At 39.4% G+C, this 23,451-nt stretch overlaps 1 long non-coding RNA gene across 1 annotated transcript; it reads left to right on the top strand.

The window, feature by feature from the left end:
- The first annotated feature begins 656 nt into the window (after positions 1 to 656).
- LOC118567084 lies at positions 657 to 21,687 on the top strand. Its single transcript, XR_004933465.1, has 3 exons — positions 657 to 735; positions 11,576 to 11,643; positions 21,262 to 21,687. It is a non-coding gene; the product is annotated as an uncharacterized LOC118567084 (long non-coding RNA).
- The last annotated feature ends 1,764 nt before the right edge of the window (positions 21,688 to 23,451 follow it).

Below are 23,451 nucleotides of genomic sequence, written 5' to 3'. Positions count from 1 at the left end.
TACAGGAAACCATGCGTGCCCTCCCAGATGGCCTTCACTCAAGGGAATCGTTTGTCAGGAAAGAGCTATTTCGCCCTTTAGCCGCTCAGTGCGTAACAGGTAAATCTTAAAGTTTTATCTAGCCGAATCTAATTCTGCTTCTTCCCTTTAGACGTTTCCATTTGATATATTTATGGTGTTTTCCTGGAGTAAAAAAAAAAAAAAAAAAAAACTACTGGAAGAAGGTCACGCAGGATTAAGATTTGGAAAAACAGCTAATCACACAAGTCAGTAAGCTGAGAAGCTGATAAAGCCTAAGAAAACCAAACCCTGCTGTGCCGAGCCTCACAATAGCTCACTGTTTTTCCTTCTTCCATACAAGTCTGAGCAATCTCCTCTCGCTAGGTCAAAGTGTTACATGGCACAAGTCCAAACACAGGCCCACAGAAAATAGTGAGTGCTTCAGAGGGCTCGGAGCCCCGCTGCAGAGGGACAGTGTTTGGATAGGCCCCCAGCTCTCTCATCTACATGGCCTGCAAAGTTGAATTAATGGGCTCACATGCTGCATGTCAGATTTATGTGTCTCACTTTGCTGCTTCGCCTCTTTCAGCCCAGCACTTAGCATATCATACCATAGGCGTCTCAACGACATATATCTCATGGAAAACAGGGAGAGAGAGAAAAAAAAAAAAAGCTCAACTCTGGCATGATTTTGTCTGTCTTTTGGCAGGTTTTTCTTGTTTACCGAAGCAGGAGGTAAGTGGTACCCCTGGGGAGGGGGGATTGCTGGGAGATTTTCCATTGTTTGCGTGGTATGAGCAAAAGGGATTAGTTTTGCATGTGTATACATTTGAGGACGGGCAAAACTGTAAACGGTGGGTAATTGTTTTTGAGGGGGGGGGAAAAAAAACCAAAGTGGTGACAATGCCTACGGGAAAACGAAGTTGTGCGTGGTGTGGATATTTAAAGTAAAATTGGGCAGGAAGTTGGGGATGCTGGAAAACAATTCCCCCCCCCCCCCCGTTCCTCTCCGCACGGAGCTGGGGCTGATGTGTCCCTGGCATGTGGCATGGGCCCCAGGCACTGAGAGTAGATATCCACTCCCTAACGTTTTAAGCCTGGAGAATAAATATAAGTCTATCATCGCTCAGCTGAAAGACTCATTAGTGTTAGTCGGATAGAGAAAAGATGGAGGAGTCGCGGGGTGGTGTGAGTTTGTGTTCGTACAGATTGGGAGAGCATGATCACAGGCAAAAAAAAGGGGGGAGGCAGGAAATGATGTGAGGTTCTAAAGATATAAACTGTTGATTATGCTTATTTAAAAATGGACTAAAGTCTGGGGCCAATGCCTTGGAAGTGACCTGACTCCACAAATAGCACCCCCCCCCTGCTCCTGTCCAAATGTCATTGTTAGGGTTCCGGCTGAAATATGGATCGCTCCTACTGGGTCAGGATCCCAGGAGATGGATATTTCCCTCGTGTCTATGTCTAGAGAGGAAAGGAAATATTAAACAACTCTGCCATCCATTGATGTTTCTGCTGAATGATGTACTTTCGGACTAAAGTCCCACAGATCCAGGAAACATAATAGTAACAGAGCCTCGCTCCATGTATCTTTTAAGTCTATATTTACACGGAATGACAAAGAGCAATATAAACTTGGACAAAACGTAGAGGCCACATTGCAGAGAGAACGCTTAAAACAATCTCAAACAGGAAGGTACGAGGCTACAAGCAGACATCACGCTGTCAGTCAGAGTCAGTCTATATGCAGCAGCTCCATAAAGCGCTGGATGCAGACAGGCCCAGAAGAGGCCAGGCCCTGCGTTCCAGTATAGTGAGCCCAGGGGAGTGTTGGGCCCGGTAAAGTAAAATACCAGCCGCGGCTCTGTCTTCTGCAACTAGAATCAGGGCCTGTCCAACGAAGAGGACAGAGCACTTAGACCACTGTCTCTCAGAGTCATTAAACATCCTTCACTTACAAAGATTTATTGCCTCATGATAAGTGTGCGTGTGACGAAGCGCAATAAAGACACTTCCAAAGATAACAGTTTGGTTTTGTCAGTGCACTGGCCAGCACTGAGGACTCAATAAACCAACAAAAAAAAAATTAACTGTTTAAAATAATCTGTGACAACTTTTTGAGTGTGTTGCAAAAAAAAAAAAAAAAATCACTTTTGGAATGCAATGGAGTTTTCCAAATTGTGTATTTCATTGGGATTTTCTGTGACAGACCAACACAAAAAATAATAATTGCAGAATTGCGAAATTGTAAAGAAGTTGTACATGATTTTAGAATCTGAAAAGCATGCCTTAAGATGCAGTTTCAGCCCCCTTTTCTTTAAAACTTCTAATAAAACACGATGAAAGCAACTTCCTAATTTATAAACAGAGTCAATTGATTTCTAATTTAACCCTAATATTCATATAGCTGCTCTGCGAAGCCTTCAGAGGACGGTTAGAGAACATTAGGGAACAACCAGCATCATGAACACCAAAGAAACTTAGCGGACCAGTCACGGACAAAACTGTGGAGAAATGTACAGCAGGGTTATTATTGGAACAGCAGGACGAAGAAAGCCACAAAACGTCCATTTTGCCCCAGCCAGTGTATGTGACAATGAAAACACGGGAAAAAGGTGTTCTGCTCCAACGAGATCAAAGTTATACTTTTTGGGAGACGTGCAAAATGCCAATGTGCTGACAAAAAACTAACACTGTTCAACACCCCGAACACATCTTCCCCACCTTGGATGAGCTGCAGAGATCTATTTCACAACTCATGCAGCAAAATCTGTTGAAAGGATAACTATAAGTCATGCTTTCCACAAGTCAGGCCCTTATGGAACTGTGGCAAGAAGAAAGCGATTGTTGATTGAAGGTCAAAGGTCCTGTGAGCCATGTAGCGTGTAGAAGAATGTACTCTGCTCTGATGAGACAAAAAACACGTAACCTTCTGACATGCATGTAAATTTACAGTCATATTCAATAAAATAGAATATGTGTTTTGATTAGGCTTGTTTGTACCTTTTGAAAATAACCTTTAACAAGGTAAAAAAAAAATACTTTTAATTAGGCCCACATTCTTTTTTTTTATTATCTGGATGTCATATTCTCATCTTAAATGTTGTGTTTTTATCAACTGAAAGCAGAAAATCTGTATTATTAAAGGAAATAAAGGCCTGAAATAAGCTACTGTGTATTTAATCTATATAATGAACTGCACTTAGTTGAGTTACTGAAATAAATTAACTTTTAAATAATGTAAAAACTTATTAGATATGAATATGTGTAACTCTTTGCATCAACATTACAAAAAAAACTGATAAAGTTAGGTTTATAAATAAAATGAAATAAAAAAACCTAATAAAAAAACTAATAAAGAACAATAAAGTTAAATTATTATTATTATTATTATTATTATTATTATTATTATTATTATTATTATTATTATTATTATTATTATTATTATCTCCATGATAAAACATAGTGCCAGCAGCATCATGCTGTGGCGATGCTTTTCTTCAGTGATCAGTCAATTAAACCTTATTTATAGAACACTTTTTAAACAGTCAGGTGTAATACAGAGTTGTTTACAGAGGTTGAAAACCGGAGGACAGGCATAAAACCAGCAGACATGTAATAAAAATAACCAGAAGTGATCTGCTATAACAGATTTATATAAATTACAGACTCACTGGGGCCAAATACATATATGTAATATATGCAAGCTACATTTTTAGACCTTTATTTTGAAATGAAAATAAATAATTAAAAGCATCCCAATAATATTATACTTTGTTCAGGTCTATCAGAAAACAAGTGACAAAAATCTGGAACATACTTTTCAAGGTGCTGTTTTAATTGATCTGAATGTGAAACCTAAATAGTCAAGAAAAGGTTATGGAAATCAATGTAATATCCATGGGGAACACAATTTATGATAAGTTGTTGTTTTTTTTATTACAAAGGCTTTAAGTGAAAGCAAACTGCCCGCTGCTGTGGACCTACAGTTTTCAGAGAGACAGCCGAGCAGAGACCAACAGCCCTATCTGGAAAAGAGCATCACAGCTAATCTGAACCATTTCCAGGACTTTGTTCTGCTTAGATGGCCCCATGCCTTGAGGGCCTGCTAAGCACGACTCCCTCGCCTAAATCCCTGCCAAAGAAGAAAAAAAAAAAAAAAAAGAAACCACTGACTGAGCTCATCCAGGCCTGCAGCAAAGAGCTAATAGCAAGGCTAACTATTACCTGTATAGGAAAACTCCCTACTATAATAATTTTTTTGTGTATGTAAAAAGTGCATATGTAGATTTTGGATGAAGAGGTAACTGTGCTCATGTGTGCAGTAACAAAGTCCTTGCCAAAAGCGGAGCTGCCTTCATTGTGACGCACAGTTCCATTTCATCTGATCTATCTATCTATCCAGAAAATGAACACACAGCCCCCTCCTTTTCTTCCCCGTGGTGTATCTCGCTGACACTCCTCCTCTCTACTATTTTTATCTCCCTCCACTCTTTATCTCATAATTTCTTCCAGTTGTACTGTCTGATTCTTGCTTCCAGACTTATTTTATGGAAAACAACCTGGAGCTCCAGCTTTTCTCCTGGAATGTGATTAATCCCAAAAAGTAAGACGAGCAGACCGAGTTGAAGATTTAGGACCCGCGTTCTGTTGAAAATATCTGCCTGCCTTAGCTGTGCTTTCAATTCATTTCTTGTGCAACATCAGGATTTGGTTTAAAATGCAAAGAAAGGAAGGATAGCATATAGGTGCTTTTAGCCTGCAATGCCATTATTTTCACACCTCCATGCATCCAAAATTGTATATATAGTCCTTTTAGTAGCAAAAAATGACAAAGTTACCTGTATATTTACATACTTATCAATTCACTTACAGCTATTTTTGCATAATGGAAGATGTCTTTTGGACATCCTCGGGGTTGGACACCTCTGGTCTCAAGAAAAACAAATTCTTATCCTTAAGTCTGATTGAAAACACAAGCATTGAATTTTTTCCCCTTTTACCTTTATTTCCACATGGAACAAATAGCATTAAGTGTTGTGAATAATTTTGAAAATAATAATGTTTAACCCGCTTAATTTGCAAATATGAACTTATGTCCAAAGAAATCGAGTCAAAACAAGTTAACAGTTAATGTTGATTTTCTGAATTAATCAAATTAATTGATTTTGAGGACTAAAAGCTGCAGGATTCCCTTAACTCAGCATGCTAGATGCTTGAAACTGGAAGTAAAACTTAGGGCTGCACATCCTCTGATTTATTTGGCTGATAACTGTCTAATCACTTTGAGGCACTTATATTTGATTTAAATTTAATTCCCAGACAGTTGATGCTGAATGAAAAATGTAACAATCCAATAAAAGAAAACGGCAACGTCCCAGCAGAAGTAACTCAGTTCCACACCACTGATCCTAATACACATTTACTATTCAACACAAGAATGCATCAAAAGCGACACATAATCTTCAAAGGCACGACAGGACTCGAGGTTCCGAATAATCTGGCTCATGTTCTCATGTTAAGATCCAAATCATGTCAGCAAACATATCAAAACAGAAAACAGTGTGACAGCAGCTTTACATTTTGTAAATGATGGTGGAATTAAACACTCAGAGTCAGACTGTGAAGCTGCTGTTTTCCACTTTTACCAGTATTTACTGTCAAGATACATTACAGAGGAATAAAATTATGACAACCATTCATATTACATATACTGTGGTTATTTAGATTGAACAGGACATTAATCAGTTAGTCAAATGATCCACCCATACTGGCTTCTTTCAACCCTGATTACAAGAGAGGAAGATTGTTCTTGAGACTCAAATCCCAAACTTTCCAGCCTCTGGTTTTTAGAGAATGTCAAGTCTGAAGTCATTTCTTTTTTGACTGAAATGTAAAAGTAATAATAAGTATAACCATTATTTTTTTATTTCTGTTTTGGTGTGTGAGGAGGACCCACATGGAGGCGAGGCAGGACGGAAATTAAATACATTAAAAATAAAAATGTATTAAAAAATAGATCCCATAACCCAAAACATGGAGCAATGAGCATTACACTGAGACTGGAGACCAGAATCATGGAGGAGACCAAACAGAATGGGGAAAAAATTTGTAATGAACCAGAAGGGAAGATATACTGAGGACTGGTGATCAGTGGAACAAGAGAGAGGTGGGAGACTGTCTGAGGGAGTGCAGCTGGGTGAGAAACCTAAGAATAAATGACATAACACCAATAAAACACACAGAGACCAGAAAACAGAACAATCACAAAAAAACATAGCAACTTAAACCAAGAGAGATTAATACACAACGACAAAAAGGGACAAAGGAGCAGAAACAAGAGCACAACAAAACAGGAAGATAACACCATACAGAAGGGACCGGACTAACCAAAATAAAACAGGACATTACTAATGAGAACAAATGTAATAGTTAAAGGAAAACAGAAATGTTGTTTTTGTGTTTTTTTTTTTAATATACAATAGCAGGTTACAGGTCCCACAAAGGTCAAAGCGTGCGCTGAATTCACTTTTGACCGATCACAGCTCTTAAAATGTCACGCAACCTGCAGAAGAGTCAGAAATGTCGATATGTCCTAGACAGACTGGGAGGACAAATTTACTAAATATATTTCAACTTTCATTCCCACTGCGTAACAGAATAAACACAAAGTCCGACACATATTTGTTTTCAGAAATATCAACAGCAAATCAAACCATAATTAGATTTCTACCAGAAAAAATGTTCTTCTTACAATATAATCCTTTTGGCTTTTGTTTTTCACTGCTGTTTCCTAATAGAAAATTGCACAAATACAAATCAAATTGAAAAATGCAATACGGCCGTTGCTCTAATTTTAACTGTGATGTGTGAATTTTGTAGATGTACATTTTGTCATTCCTGACTTAACGGCTTAATTCCTCTCTGACTTGAAGGCTATCACGCGTTCTGATCAAGATCAAATGAACAAATAAGGACCTTTTTACAGAACACAGTGACTCAATTAGGTCTTTTAACCAAACCACAGCAAACAAATCACTTTCTTGATCAATGTCTTCAATAATTAAATGCCGGGCAATAGCTTTCCTGCGTTGCCGCTGTCAATACAGTTGAAATTTATTTCCCTTTGCCTCCAAAGGAAGTCAATTTTTACAACCTTTCGATTTCTGACTGTGAAAGCAAATAATTTGAATGCAGCAGTGAGGGTGGGAATTAAATAGCCTGCTGTGGATTTGCAGACGACAACGTCTTTAAAAGGAGTTTTTTTGTTTTCCCGTGCTGCAGCGCTAATCAATAGCTGAATTTAGATATGCCTTGCAGTCCTAAACCCCCCGTGCCATCCTGGAGGAATATCGCTGCGGAGTGAATATGAATATGAAAAACCATCCTGTATCGGTACAACCCACAGTGGTAATACAACATGATGAAATGCATCCTGTGAAGGCATTTCAGAAATTCTTTCTACAAGGTTTTGAGTCTGTCTCATGATGGAGTTTCCCCCCGGATAAAACAGTATATCATTATTTTATCCTACCCTCGGGCTATTTACAACACTTTTCTCTGACGAAATAACTTACTTTTGATTGGCAACCCGTGCCCTCTTTTTAAGGCAATATCCCTCGCTGGGAACGGCGCGACCAGAGTGGGAACCGAAAGGACAAATTATCCCCAGCAGTGTCTGTACGGGCAAAAGCAAGGACTTGAAGCATCTAAAGTAAAGCCAGGCATTCAGAATAATGTCGGAGCTGCAAAGCAGTATCTGCAGAACAGCCATGGAGTATACACTGTGACTGTGTTACAGCAAATAATCGCAGCTGTCGGAAATAAATAAAGTATTCAGGCAGAAGAGGAAGAGTGGGGAACATAAATCCAGCTAATATCACACTTATGTGACTTCTTCAAACACATCTCCCCAAGGATGGAATCTGGGCTTAGTTAGATTCTGGACTATCTCACAGCAATCTAAATCATATTTGCAGTGTTACACCCTCCTCAGCCCTCCACCCTTCAGACTCAAGTCGCAGCTCCCACAGCTCGTTTGCTAATTCAACCCAGAAATCACCGCAGCCCATTGGTCCGTCTCTGTCGTGATTCAGGTTTTGTTTGTTTTTGTTTGGACTTTCAGGACTCGTTTTCCACTTCTGTCAGCCATCAGTCACTATCTAATCTGCTCAGTCACCTCCCAGCCACTACTCAGCACCTGATCAGCTCCACCTGCTGCCACTAATTACTGCCAATTCTGCTCACCTGTTCACCTGCCTACATATACCCGCCTCTTTCATCCACTCACTGCCAGAACATCTCCTTTTGCTTTAAGTGTTCTGCCGCTGTGCCTCTACCCATTTCAGCTTCTGCTTTCATCTCTGGTTTAAGTCTGTCACTGCCTGCTACACCTGTTGAACTCTGGTTCTGCCAGTCACCCCACCTGCATCCTCTGGTCTCCTGCCCATTACTGCGTGCGTGCCTGCCTCATCTGCCATTATTCACATTCTGAAATAAACTTTTTAAAAAAGGAAGCTCTTCGACCGACTGAATATCGGGTTCTCCAGCAGCATTCTTAACATACCTTTTCAGTTATGATCCTGCTGTCATGATCCCCAGTTGTTTGTCTTATTATTAGCTTTAGGCAAGGCAAGGCAAGGTAAATTTATTTGTATAGCACAATTCAGTACAGAGACAATGCAAAGTGCTTTACATGATTAAAATATAGGAAAATAAAAGCAAGAAGGAATAAAATGTAGAAAAACAGTTGGACTAAAAAAGTTGAACTAGTGATGTTTCAGTAGAACTGTTTAACCAGAGCAGCCGAAGGCAGTCCTAAACAAATGTGTTTTTAATCTTGATTTAAAGAAACTCAGGCTTTCCGCACTTTTACAATTTTCTGGAAATTTGTTCCAAATAAGTGGAACATACGAAATAAATGCTGCTTCTCCGTGTTTGGTTCTGGTTCTAGGTATGCAGAGTAGGCTGGAGCCAGAAGACCTTAGTGGTCCGGAGGGTTGATACACTGATAACAAGTCTGTGATGTATTTAGGAGCTAAGCCATTCAGGGATTTATAGACTAACAGAAGTATTTTAAAGTCTATTCTCTGAGATACAGGGAGCCAGTGTAAGGACTTTAGAACTGGGGTTATGTGCTCTACTTTCTTAGTCTTAGTGAGGACGCGGGCAGCAGCGTTCTGGATCAGCTGCAGCTGTCTGATCCACTTTTTAGGCAGACCTGTGAAAACACCGTTGCAGTAATCAATTTGACTAAAAATAAACGCATGGATTAGTTTTTCCAGATCCTTCTGAGACATTAGTCCTTTAATCCTGGAAATGTTCTTCAGGTGTTAGAAAGCCAACCTTGTAACTGTCTTTAGATGCTTTTGGAGGTTCAGGTCTGAGTCCATCACTACTCCCATATTCCGGCCCTGATTAATGGTTTTTAGCTGAAGCGACTGAAGCTATGTGCTAACTTTTGATCTCTCCTCTATTGGTCCAAAGATTATTACTTCAGTTTTGTTTTTGTTCAATTGAAGAAAATTTTGGCACATCCAGGCATTGATTTCTTCTAAACATTTACTCAGTGCTTGAACTGGTTCATAGTCACCTGGTGACATGGTGATGTAGAGCTGTGTGTCTTCTGCATAGTTATGGTAGCTGATGTTATTTTTTTATTATCTGAGCTAGAGGGAGGATGTAGGTATTGAATAGGAAGGGACCCAGTATGGAACCTTGGGGAACCCTGCATGTGATTTTTGTCATCTCTGATGTAAAGTTACCTACTGATACAAAAAATTTCCTGTCCTTTAAGTAGGATTTAAACCAGTTGAGAGCTGTACCAGAAAGGCTGACCCAGTTCTCCAGGCGTTCTAACAGAATGGAGTGATCGACAGTACCGAATGCTGCACTGAGGTCCAATAGAACCAGCACGGTGGTTCTTCCACAGTCTGTATTTAGGTTCCCAGGGATCATCCATCCTGTAGTTGCTTATGTAGTTGTTTATGTATCTGTAAATTATGTTCCTTCCTTCTTCTTGTCATTACTTAGTATTGTGTGCATTATGGATTTAGTTAATTATTGTGTCTGTTGGACCTGTCTTCTGTATTCAGTTCACTTTGTAGTGAGTTTTTTTTGTCATAGTTTATTTATTCATTGTGGTTTTTGTATTCTTATTAAGCTAAGTTTTCCTCCTTCTTTCTGTCAATCCCATTCACTTGTTGATACTGACTCTGACTTGCTGTCTCCTCCCCTACTTAAACTACTGGTTAATTGTTACTTCAATAGCGGTCAGGACAAAGTGGACTATTACCATCTTGAACAAGTCCAAGCTGAAAAATGTCACAGCAGCTTTTGGAAATGCTATTGTATGAATCTTTAAACTGTCATGTTGACATTGGGCAGTAATTTACACAGAAGCTCATGATTATTTACACAGAATGTCGCCAATAGTCAAGCTGAGAACATATAGTTACTCTAAACACGTTTTCTTTGCAGTATATTTAACAGAAGAGGACAATAAGTTGTCACTGCCTAGTACCCTAAATTGCTAGTCAAAACAATCATAGCTTTTCTTTGAATAAGTGTCATGTTGCATTCAGTGATTACCCAAGTTAGCGCTTTAACTGAAAACGATGAAAAAAACTAGGATAAACTTTTTAAAGAAATGAGGCAGTCAGGCAGGCAAGGACAGTGGCAAACATGAAGGCATCTGACATGCAGCAGAGAACAGACCAAACAGCAGCAAAACAAAGGAGCCAGAAAATGAGAAGACAAAACCAGGCAGCTTATATACATAAAGAGTGAGGAGAGAAAGAATGGAGAGAATAATCATGTGAGTATAGGCAGCTGAGCACATTGGAGGCTGACAGATTTGAGGGAGAGTGGAAGCAGAGGCAGACAGGAAGAAACCTAACACCTATATAATACAAAAAAATATTTCAGAATGAACTAACTGAACACTGACTATATCCATAAAAGTAAAATAAACAAACACAAAAGGATAATAAACCAAATAAGGCAACCAGGAACGTAAAGAAAAAGTCCAAAACATATACCTGGAGATTATGATAATAACCACGAAATGCTAACTTGACAGGTTTACAAAATGCCACGTAACTGCGAAATTGAAATTGTGTAATAGAAAAGTTGTAATAGTTTGCTTTGGTCTTGGTCCATCACTGTGTAGCTAGCTCCAGCTAAGACAGCTCTGTAGTGCAGGCAGAGCACAAAACATCCACGCACTGAGTGAATGCCAAATGCATTTTAACTTCTTCACACTTACACGTCTCACACGCAACATTTAGTAGGCTAGGTAATAAAGGCTAAACAAATAACTTAAAGGCTGAAGGGGCTAAATAATCTGGATTCAGGCTAAATGAGTAGACCAAGAGAGTTATAAGGTATTAAGTTAACCTCCTTCCAAAAATCCTGAATGAGCTCTTTAATGTTTGCCCCTCCTGCCTAAAAACAAACAAAAAAAAAAGTTGTGAAGAGTAACAAAGTTTACCTCTAGCGGTAATATTTGCTCCTACTAAACACTTCTTTGGGACCCATGAATGAGTTTTTTTTTTTTGTTTTTTTTTTAAAGGAGCTGTTGATGGAATGCAGCCATTTGTTTGACCCTTTGGCCGTCTCGAGGAGGAAGGCCGGAGACAGGTAGATATATGGCCGGTTTGTTATTGTGAATTCCAGATCCTGTGATTATCTCCGACTCTCCACCTTCTAGAGTTTTTTAATCTGGGGATTCCTGCTACAGTTCACTTGCAGTCTCTGACGTTGCTTCGCGCTCACCTCTGTCTGACCTTCCCCCTCCGACGGCGCGGACGCTGCCGCGGCACGCATACTCACGCTCGTACACACTGAACAGGATTCCCTTTTTGAGGAGAAAAGCATGGAGAGGGGGGGAAAAACACAACACCTTACAGATTCCAGGGACAGGGTCAGGTTTCGTTTTAATGTCCGTTTGAATGTTGAAGGGGGAGCTGCACTGGGGTTGGTGTGGAAGGGTATGTGTGGGGGGGGAGAGGGACTTCCCTGTGGCAGCCCATCCATTCTGCACATGGAAAACTCTTGAGTGTCACACACAGCTACTTACAATCCACTCTGTATTAAAAGTTAAACTTGTTCTAATAGCAAATTAAAAACCTTGTGAGCTATAAGACACAATGATGGACAAGACAAACAAGAGACCAGTGATAGCAATGACTTCTGGACATAAGGAATCAAGTTTTAGCCCTTTTCTACAAAGCAGAACTGGCTGATTGAAACCAGATAAGGTTCAAATGGAACTGTTAGGTCCAGTAATGAGATTCCCCGGGTGTATGTTTGGATTAGGTGATTACAGACTTTGCCTTCCTCCTCTCAGTCACTCAGACGTGCACACTGTGCATGCACAGCCTTATACAATTTGCGCAGGCACACGCGCCGTGAAGCAAAGTTGTAAAGCTTTAGGCTGTCGCGAGGGTAAGAGTTCATGAAAATTGTGAAGTACAACTCGGTCTTCCTGTCTCTGTGCATGGAGGTGCAGCGTAACAAAAGGAGAATGAGTTATGAAAATAGACACAGCTGCAGGAGGCGCAACAATGGGCCAGCTGGTTCTCTCAGAAGGCAATGACTGTCACAGCCTCTCTCAGAGATGTGATGGGGTCGGTGACGATTTCAGTATAAGGCTAAGATTGAATGACAAATGGAACCCCATAAAAGAAGCTGCAGTTTTGGGAAAACACGTGTTTTTGGGGAGGTTAACACAAGGTTTAAGATGTATGCAGTGTATACTTTGCATTCAGCAATACTGTCCTTTTTCAACATACAGTACACAGTACTCCTCAAAGTACTGTGTTTTGCACATTTGTCTATGATATAGACACAAATTTAAATGTTTTTTTTTTTTTTTGCCATTTTTATGTGATCGACCAAAGTGGTGCAGAATTGTGAATGTGAAGGAAATTTTTTAAGATGTTTTGTAAATACAAACTTGAGATGGCTGGCCTTAGATTGTATTCTGCGCCTTTCTTTTGATAACGCTGAAATAAAATCCTTTTAAACTATTTGACTTCTAAAGTGGCCTAATTATCAAATATATTCCACCTTTGTGACGCTTCATCTTGGTACAAATGCAGCTGTTCTGTGAAGACCTTAGAGGTCTATTATAAAACATTATTGAAACAAGACCAAGATAGACAGCATATAAATCCGGGATAAACTTTGAAGTAGGGTTAGGTAAAAAAAACAAGTAAAATATCTGAGCCTTTCAACGTCTCAGGAAGCAATGTTCAGTCCATCACCTGGAAACGGAAAGACTTTGGCCAAACTGCAACGTACCAAGAAGTGGCAGTCCATCTAAAGCTTTTCAGGCAAAGGAGCGCTAATCAAAGAAACAGCCAAAAGCTCTATGGTAACTCTTGAGCAGTGTTGCCAGATTGGGTGGGTTTCCGCCCAGTTGGGCTTCTTTTGAACATGTTGGGCTGGAAAAAATGACTTTGGGCGAATTGTTAAAATTTGGGCTGTTTTTCAAAACATTTGGCGGGTTTTTGGCATGTGTTCGTAGTAAAATAGTATCAAACATAGTTGTCATTGTGTGGCAGAAAAGTAAAAGAAGTCTCCACGCACTCATCTTATGAGTTCATCTATTGTTAAATCTTTAGAATCTGTGAATCCAACACTATCACTGATTAATAGTCGTTGGTTAATTAAGTTTCACTATGAAACAGTATTGGTTAACACCAATTGTAAACACTCCAATAAGACTTCAACTGATCCACTTGTTTCATGGCTGCCGCTGTGTGTGAAAGAGAAACGTTGGATTGACCTTTACTCATGAGAGAGAGAAAAAGAAAGAGAATGAAAGCATTTTTATATTAAGTTAGAGTTACAACTGACGTTGGGAGGCATGTGATAACGTTTTTGTGTTGCTATAACAATGTGATTGAAAAATGTATCTTTGTGTGTAGGTTATTTGGTTGCCTGATTACACATTTTGTGTAGATACTGTATGTGCAAGGTTTTATTCTGTGTTTAAGTGCTATTGTTTGCTAATAGCATGTTCTTATTTGTGTAATAGTAATAGCTATATATGTGATACAATAGTTCTACACTTTTAACATTAGTTCAAGAGAGGTTCTGATTTGGGCTAGTTTTTAGAAATTTGGGTGCGTTTTCCGTTGGTTTTGGGCTGGAAGTCTAGCAACAGTGCTCTGGAGTAGCCACAGAGATCCAGAGCTGAGGTGGGAGAAACTATTTATGGGAAAACTATTAATGCACTTCACAAATCTGGCCTTTATGGAAGGGTGGCAAGAAGGAAACCCAGGTAGAGATTGCCAAAGCGCTTTAAGAGAACTCAGTACACATGTGCCAGAAGGCGCTCTGGTCAGATTGGGACCGATACTTGGGTGATGTGTGACATATTGCTAATCCAGAATTTTTCTGCACGCCGTCTCCTCTCTTCTCAGCACAATAATTCTGAATAAAGACAGCTAGTGACTCAAAAAAAACAAACTTTTGTTGCACTAAGCTTGATTTGGTGGAAAATGTACTCTCCACGTCGCCCTGAACACAACATCACCATAGTGGAAGTGTCAGCAGCATGCTGTGGGGATGCTTTTCTTCAGAATATAAATGCACACCAAATTTTTTTTTTTTTTTTTTTTGATTTATAAAGGATTTTGAAAACCAGGTTATCATCAAAACACATTTCATCACAACAAAAGGCAATAATGTTTGCAGCCCTAATGTAACAACATGTGAAAAAGTTCAAGAGGTCGGAATGCCTTTGCAAGACACTGTAAATATTTCCATTATATTCCTCGAAATGTTGTATTTAACAAAGAGCGATTGCTCTTATTACGGCGGGAATCTTAAACGTGTTTCGGTGTGTCGGCAGAATGTTGACACACGCCGGGTTTGTTGGTTTAAAATATAGCATGCATAATTAGGTGATGTTTCCATTTTTTAACTGCTGGGACAACACTGTCAGAGAGGCTTGGAGCAGCTCACTTCAATGACGGCGTGCGCGCGCTGCATTGTTCTTTTGAAAAGTTTGTCACAGTGACAGCGTCACCGGGGTTTTTGACATCGCCTGTCATGCTGAAGATATCTTCTGCCTCTGTTGCTGTCACTCCTTATCAGCACTCATTTCTTAAGTTTACGCTTGCAAATATTCAAAACCCATATTACCATACCTACCGCTGCCAGGAGGGCAGAAATGAAAGGAGGCAATAATCTCTCTTTCTTTATCTGCAAGCTATCCTTCAGCAAAGTATTCTGAGCTCAGAATTTTCAGCGGGCTTATGTGACAGAGAAGGATATTAATGTTGTGATTGTCATCTTTTTTTCCCAAAATGATCCGGCTTGTGTTCTCCATAGCAAACACTCTAAAGTTATTCTTTTAATACTCCTCTAAATTATTCTACTTTACCCCAGGTTAAATGGCAGTGTCACAAAAGAGTGCATATAAAATTATTAAATAGAGTACACAATAGTTTGGGGAGTGTGGGGGTGGCTTACATGCACATTTAATTGCATTACAAGAAAAACACTTAGCGCCATAATGCTAAATCACAGCAGTGCAATTTCACAGTGCTTCCACATAAAAACATGCTGCCTGGCATGCGTTGCGGCATATCCATCACAATGCCGCTATCTGCAAGGTGCAGGGTAACCTGATTTAAGGGCAACTTATTGGATTTGTGGGAGGGACAGAGAGGGGTGGAAGGGAGAAAAGAAAAACAAAAGGGAAGGATTAATCACGATGCGGTGGCATGACAGCGCCTACAAAGGCAGCCATGAAACAGTTGCTTGACGAGAGAATGATTGCAGGATCTGCAAGTAACCGGCTGCCACAGGCGATGTTCTTCCTCCAACTCAACTTGTCAGGTGTAATCATTTTGTTAAGCTTAATGTTTTATGCAAATGCACTTGGGGAGAGTTTTGTCAGGGGGCTATGGGTGTGTGTGTGTGTGTGTGTGTGTTTCTTGGTTCTCCAGCGGGTGATATATGCGTGGCTATGTATTGTGGTTAAAAGTGTGCACATTGTGGATGAGGAGTGGGGCAGAGGTGGTCTCTGTTTGGCAGTGTCTGTGTGTGGTATTGTTTTTTAAGCACTCTGAAAATATTAGCATTCCTCTGAGCCCTGCCTGCACTGCCCTGATTAGTTCCTGTATGCATCAGGGTTTTCTCTTCGACAAGATCACACGGCTCGAGTCGCACCGTGCTGCTTGATGTGGAGGAGGGAGACGATGCTCCACGGTGCCTTCCTTCAATCACTTTGCTTTTTTTTTTTATTTGTTTATTTATTTAATTTTTGGATTGGAGATCAATGAGCAGGAGAAGAATGAAGGACCGGTGCATTTACAACCAAAGCTTAATTTATTTGCATGGTCTGCATATAACATAAAGCAGCGTTTGTGTTTCTCTGGATCCAAGTTGGCTTTTTAAGAACACCAAAATAATTGTTATTTCTTATTTCCAGTACCATTTGTAACAACACTGATGACAGCTGCATGTTTTTTTTAGCCTTATTTTAACTTGCAAAGGCATTTATAACCTAAACTTTCTAAAGGTTTCTCCATTCATGACCAGAATTTCAATGTTTTTATTGTGATTTTACATGATTTACATAATTGTGAAATGGAAGAAAAAAAAAGTTCAACCCCTAAACTCTGATTTCCCCAAATAAAATCCAGTAAATCCAGTCTAATTTAATCTCAGCATCAATTTAAATGCTCTTTGAAGGACTGAAGACGTGGAGACATTTAAAGCAGTTTTAGGATATAAAACAATATCTCAAACTTTACACGACCAACATATGACTGTCAATGAGAATATTCACTGGAAAATCAGCCAAGCAGCCCAAGGTAACCTGGAGGAGCAGCAGAAATCCACAGCTCAGGTGAGATATCTTTCAGCAGGACAACCAGGACCAGAGCATAAAGTTTTGTACCCTAAGTATAAACGATCTTAGTGGGCTCATATACTCACTTAATCAATACCTCTCACATATATTACACAATGGTGAAAGACAATGATAGTAAATATGATCTTAGTTGAACTTCTACAGAGGGGAAATACCTCACTTCCAACATAATAAAACACAAAAGGGCAGACTTCACTCTTTACCTTTATTTGCTATTGTTCAAACTGTTAATTGCCTCCATGGGCTCATGAACTCAGTGCTTTCATCTGGATATGATGAGGGACCTGCTGCTGTGGCTGTGTCCAGAACTAGGGGCCAAACTAGGAATGCACATCACCATGAGCACAGCCATGCCCAGGTGCATGATGTTGGCAGCATCATACTGTGGGGAGGACTTTATTTAGCAGGGACAGTGAAGATGTTCAGAGGTGATGGGAAAATAAACTGAACTAATTAAAGGAGAATCCTGGGGGGAAAAAACGTGTTTGAGGCTCCAAGACTTGCAAAGAAGATAGGTTGTACAATTACAATACAAACCCACAGCACACTTAAAAAAATTAAAAAAATTGTGAACACCATGTATCATTTTCATTCCACTTAACACTTACATATAATACTTTGTGTTGCTCTATCACATCAAATTTTAAGAAAACCCACTGAAGCTTCAGGTTGTAACTTGACCAAATGTGAAAAAGTCCAGGAAGTTTAAATGATTTTGCAAGGTATATATATATATATATATATATATATATATATATATATATATATATATATATATATATATATATATATATATATATATATAAGGAAAAGGAGATGCTATCAGCCTATCAGGGCACTGTAAACACAAGCACCCAGAAATACTAAAGCTCCATCAAGCCCAAATGTGTTTCATCCATAAATATTCGAGGTAATCATCACTAAAAGTCAGCCAAGGGAAACAGAAAGCATTGGGAAGGACCAAACCTAACATGGCTCCCAGGTCTTCTTTATGAACTCATGGCTTTTTGTACTTTTATTGGGCTATATAATTTTTTTATGGTTTATTGTCATCTCCCGTGGATCCTATGTGAGAATTGCCATCTAATGTCAGAGTGGAGAAGAGGGGGAAAAAAAAAATCCCACTGAATACGATCTTTGCTGTAGGTTCCATTTTCAATTGTCTTTTTTTTTTTCTACGCGTACCTTAATTTGCTGCCAGATACAATAAAATGGCTGTAGCCTGTGGAAAAAAGGGGTGCCTCTCTTATCTACAAGGTAATATTCACTGCCTTGGCTTTTTTTTATCACCTCTAAAACTCCCTCATATTTTCACATAGCTGCCTAAATCCGATGGAGCAGCTTCCCTTTCCTTTTTCAGGCAAAGGAAATCTGACTGAAATCTACCTACACTTTTAAACACCTCGTCGCTTTGAATGAAATTTGACAAATTGCTCGTTTCAATTCCCCAAAGATTATATGCCCCTAAGCTCCCCTGTGCAGGATTGGTTTAAATCGTCTTCATGGTAGACTCGAGCCGAAACTGCTTTGAATGGGAAGTTGAATGTTGATGATTCGTGACTTTGAAAATTGTTCTGGTGGCCAAAAAAGGAAGAAGAGCTGCGTGACTCTTAACCTTGAGCTCATCTCCCATGAGCATACAAGTCATGGTGAAAATATCTGAGGATCCTGTTTAAAGTGACATGACCTACAAAATGTTAATAATACTGCAGAGAGGAAAGGGGGGAAGGGACAGAAAGGCATGACAGCAAATTTAGTTTCTACGTGTGTCTGAGCTTTACAAAAATATAACTTTTGGACTGTTTTTTTCCCAGGATGGACAAAATGCTTGTCCCCATCATTACCATTATCTCTACATTTCTAAGAGTCTCATTTGTATATTTGGTAGAGAGAAATGGACAGGACTAAGATTTTTCATGGCCAAGCTTGGATACAAAGGTAACTGCAAATATACTCATAAATATATTTTTTGTAAGTCCACAGTAACCATTGCAATGTGTTGTCTTAAGTGTTCCAGTAGATAAAGTGCAGTATCAGGGTTAGTTTTTGTTAATCGGTCTAAGTCTGATATATTTTGTTTAATTCTATTTTAAGTTCTTGTCAATCAGAATTAAGAAAAAAAAACAGGAGAAAATGGTGAGAACTTCTCAAAACTTTCCTCATTCTTGGTGGGGGAAAAAAATCTCAGAGGTAGGACAAAAAAATTAAAGGAGAGCAAATTCAAAATGTGAAGCATCATCAGATGGCAGAACAAATCTCAATGCACACCAGAGGCTTTAATCTGCCACAAGTCTAACCAATATGCTCCCCTGCTTTTTTCTGCAGGAAATATTCATGACACCTTTCCTCTCGCTTTTTAATGGCATCTGGGTTCAGGACACTAAGCAAAGTTCCATTTCTGCTCATTTAATCATCACATGCATTAAGAGTCGGCGGTTTTTTCGTCAGATTCAGTTTAGACTCTGAACGGTGTGTTTAAATAAATCCCTGAGATCATGTTTTCCATCATGATAGTATTATGTTAACTCTGTATAGCAATGCATCAAACAATTTAGCTATGCTTTGATATCTATATTTTGGTATGTCGCAATGTGTGGTTGTGCATTTATCTAAAAAAAAAATATATTTTTTTGCACTTACTCTGTATGTTTAGGTAGGATTAATCTAGTTTTCTCATTTAGTAACGGAATACTCAGTTTTTGCATTCTGAGAGTTTTATGTAAAATGGCCAAAAATTTTCACTAAAATCACTTTTTGTTAGTTACAGGTAAACAATACATAGTCACAACGTTTTCCCCTCTAAATAATGTTGATTCACTGCGTTTCATTTCAAAAGAAATACTAAGCACCAACAACATAAGAAGTAAATAGCTGAAGAGCAACAATCCTTATAGAGAGTAAGGAAAAGTCCAAGATTTAAGGTGGATATTCTACGCTGAAGCAACTTTCAAACTTCAAAATCAACACATGAACAGCCAAAAAAATGCATATACACTCGCCTCTGTCCTCGCTTGTTTGCTGCAGTGCTCCGAGACTTAACTTGTATTGTTTCTTTCGGTGGTTTGGGTGGCCTACCATCGAGAAGAAAGCAATAAATAAACTGCAGTTCCTGATAAACACTGGACTGAGCTTCAAGTGGTTTTGAAATATGATAACGAGCGCGCCTCTATGTGCGCGGCAGAACCGGGCTTGAGTTGACGTGCGATGTTGCAAATGACAACAGAGGACTCCTCTAATACCCCACATGCAACACTAAAGTGGCATCCGTGGCTGCGGCTAAAATTACGGGAGCTGTGTAGAGCCTATTTCTCATTACAATCTTACCTCTGGCTCCCAAAAGCAAGTTGAACCCCATTAAGATGACCTTCACTGGTACCAGTGCTCATTAAAGGATGCTGAAATGCTCTTTTTCATCTGTGGCCATAATGAGGGGACCAGTGTACATATCAATATTGGATTTTATCAAGAATGATCCTGGCAGCAATTATAAGGACCCTTTTGAAAAGTTCACTCCCATTATGCCCCTGTGCCAGTGGTAATGACATTGTGGCCATAATCGCTCCCCCATGTAGTTAATATCAAATATGAAACCTGATATCAATGGCCCCGGAGACCGTGTGTGGATGCTGCGCGTGTGTGTCTGTATGTAAGCACTAAGGCTGAGCATCCTTCATCACATTGTGCCTTTAATCTGTTGATATTACAAGCCATTCATCATTTCATCCTGACACTTTCATAAAATAAAACATACAGTAATTAATTTTTGCTAGATGCAGAAAAAAAGAGAGCGGAGACGGGCGATGGGGAGACGCTTCCCAGAGACAAGGTTCCGGAGTCCAAAATTAAGATTAAATTCATGATGTTCCAGGTGTCACATCCAGCGCGAAAACTATTTTGGAATCTTGAGAGAAAGAGCAATGAAGCTAATGGAGTCGAACACGGGGAATGATCTACCGATTTTACACTTGAGTCTTGAGATTCACCTCGGTCCTCATTTATCAGCATAAAAGCTCTGATATTACAAGAGCGCATGACTGCCAGACTCAGCCAGAGATAAATGTACATTTGTAGAAACCGTAATATTCGCTAAAAGGCTGCACATGAACTGTCTTGTTAGTAACTGGAGATCTGTTTAAGATTAACTGCATTGTGTCACATCGGAGCATCGTTTTTAACACTTTATTGGTAAGCACTAAACCCAAACTTCATAAACCGACGGAAGCAAATCTCTAAACTAGACGTTAATTCGCATCTTTTTCCAGATTTTTTTTGCGAGGGGTGGGGGGGGGGGGCTGGGGGGAATACCTGTATGTAAACTCATCAATAAGAGTGTAGAATACAGTGTTTTCTTTTTGCTTTGCCAGGAGACGCGGCAGCTCGCTTCTCCTTGTCAGTTGCAGGCTCCACGTCAGGCTGTTTGGCGCATCAGCTTTCCTGTGAAGCCCCCGACGCTGCTGCAGACAGCAGAGATGGATGCTTACACGGTGGAAAGTGCAAAATTAAAAGGAAGAGTCTGATGAAGTGGCAGGAGGCACCTCCGGATAGAGACGAAGGAGATGGAATGATCATCCTGACTTGAAGGCTGAAGCGCCGAGGAGAGGCTGATGGATGTGAGGCAAGGGGGGAAGATGTTTGTGTGGTAAAAAAAAAAAAAAAAAAAAAAAAAAGAGAGAACAACTGAAAATGTTTCTGTGTGATCCTTGTTGCAATGTGGGCCGGGCATATATTTCTCAGCTGGCAGGTTGGTCTCCTTTTTCTTTTCACGGTTAGTTTTTTTGTTTTTGGTCAAACTTGTAGCACTTATATTTTCATCCATTTGAACAAATGGATGAAACACTATATATATATATATATATATATATATATATATATTATATTATATTATATTATATGGATAGTCAGCGATTTCTTATGTTTAGAAGAGAGTCTCAAATGAAAAGGCAGTCAATACCAACAAATTACTATAACTAAAGAAAAGCAGCATGTTTGTGGGCATTGTTTGCTTTTCTGTATGTACTTTATGATTTCATTACAAATGAACAGCTCTTCTTAAGAAAGGTGTCAAATAGCTCAGAAATGTGAATTAAAGACACACAACCTAAAAGCATATGTTTGCAAACCGTGAACTGTTCCATTTTTTTCTTTTTCTCCTTTCCAGAAGCTGGGAGCTTTTGCTGAACTAAGCCAAACCCAACATTTTATCTCATACCTGTCTAAGCAGAACCCTTTACTTAGCTGTGAATGATTGTGTTTAGCATTTTGTTTAATGGCAAATTAAAGGTACGACTACACTAACAAAAGCTGATGTTAGCCGTTAGATTGTTTGTTTGTTTCTGAGCTCAATTCCTATTTTTATACCATACCCTCAAGGAAAATGTAAATCTGAAATAAACCCCCCTCAGCAAAAAAAAAAAAAAAAAAAAAAAATCCAAACCAATAGTTTCCGCTTTAGTTTAAGTTAAATGCAAGAGCAGCATTCCTTTCTGATTTGTTGCAAAGGTATCGAGCGATGAGTTGTTTCCTGTCTCTCTATGTGTGTTTCTGTGCCGTATTTAAACTTAGAGGTTGTGCAGGATGTAGAAGACAAAAAAAAAAAAACTGCTTTATGCTCGCAGTTTAAAACTGCTGCAGATATTAAAATGTGTCACATACAGAATATGTTTTCCTTGTGAATTGTGAGCATTTTCTTTTTATGTTTGTATTTTATTTCTAATGTTTGTAAGCTTACAGTATAGTGCATTGGTGCAGATGCTTGTACTCACACCACCTGAAGCTTCAATGTATTTTACCAGAGTTTTATGCAACAGACCAGCCCAAGCCAGTACATAATTGTGAAATGGGGGAAAAATGGCCCATAGCTCAATTATGAAAGGTGCGGAAATCGTTTGTATTCGGTCCTAGTTTTGGGCGATGTCAACACCAATTTTATCTACAGAGAGAACTATCAGTTTTAGAATCTTGTTAAGGAATTATCTCCAATCTCAGTATCTGCTGATCGAAGGCATCCCCAAGCATAATGCTGCCACCACCATGTTTCATCGTGGGGATGGTGCGCTCAAGGTGAGGCCAAAGCATTTTTTTCTTCCTCTGTTCAGTAGGACACAAACTTTAGTTTGGGTCTGATTTGACCCAAGAATCTCCCTCCAGGTGTTTGTTGTGTTCCCTACATGACGTGTAGCAAACTGCAAGACCCACAAAAAAGGCCAGATTTGTTAAGTGAACCAATGAGAGTTGTCTTTCTGACAGATCCTCCTACCTGAGCCGGAGATCACTGCAGTTCCTCCAGAGTTACAATGGGCTGCTTCGGTGAGCAATACAAACCAAGCCTGTCAGCTTGGGTAACCGGCCAGGAGCCGTCTGGTGTGTTCCCTGGCCTTTATGATTCTGTCGGTTTACCATTCTCTTCCAACAAACATCTTGATGCCTATAGCTGGATTTTTACCAGAATTACACACAGGTGGACTCTATTTGCGAATACATGGCTTCTTACGGTTGTCCGTTGCTCAGTATTTTATTACGACGCATCAGGGTAAAGACGAGTGCATTAAAAATGC

This window comes from Fundulus heteroclitus, chromosome 19 (genome assembly GCF_011125445.2).
Source record: "Fundulus heteroclitus isolate FHET01 chromosome 19, MU-UCD_Fhet_4.1, whole genome shotgun sequence".
Taxonomy (NCBI): Eukaryota; Metazoa; Chordata; class Actinopteri; order Cyprinodontiformes; family Fundulidae; genus Fundulus; species Fundulus heteroclitus.
Note: the sequence above shows the minus strand (reverse complement) of the source record. Positions and strands in the feature narration are given on the sequence as shown.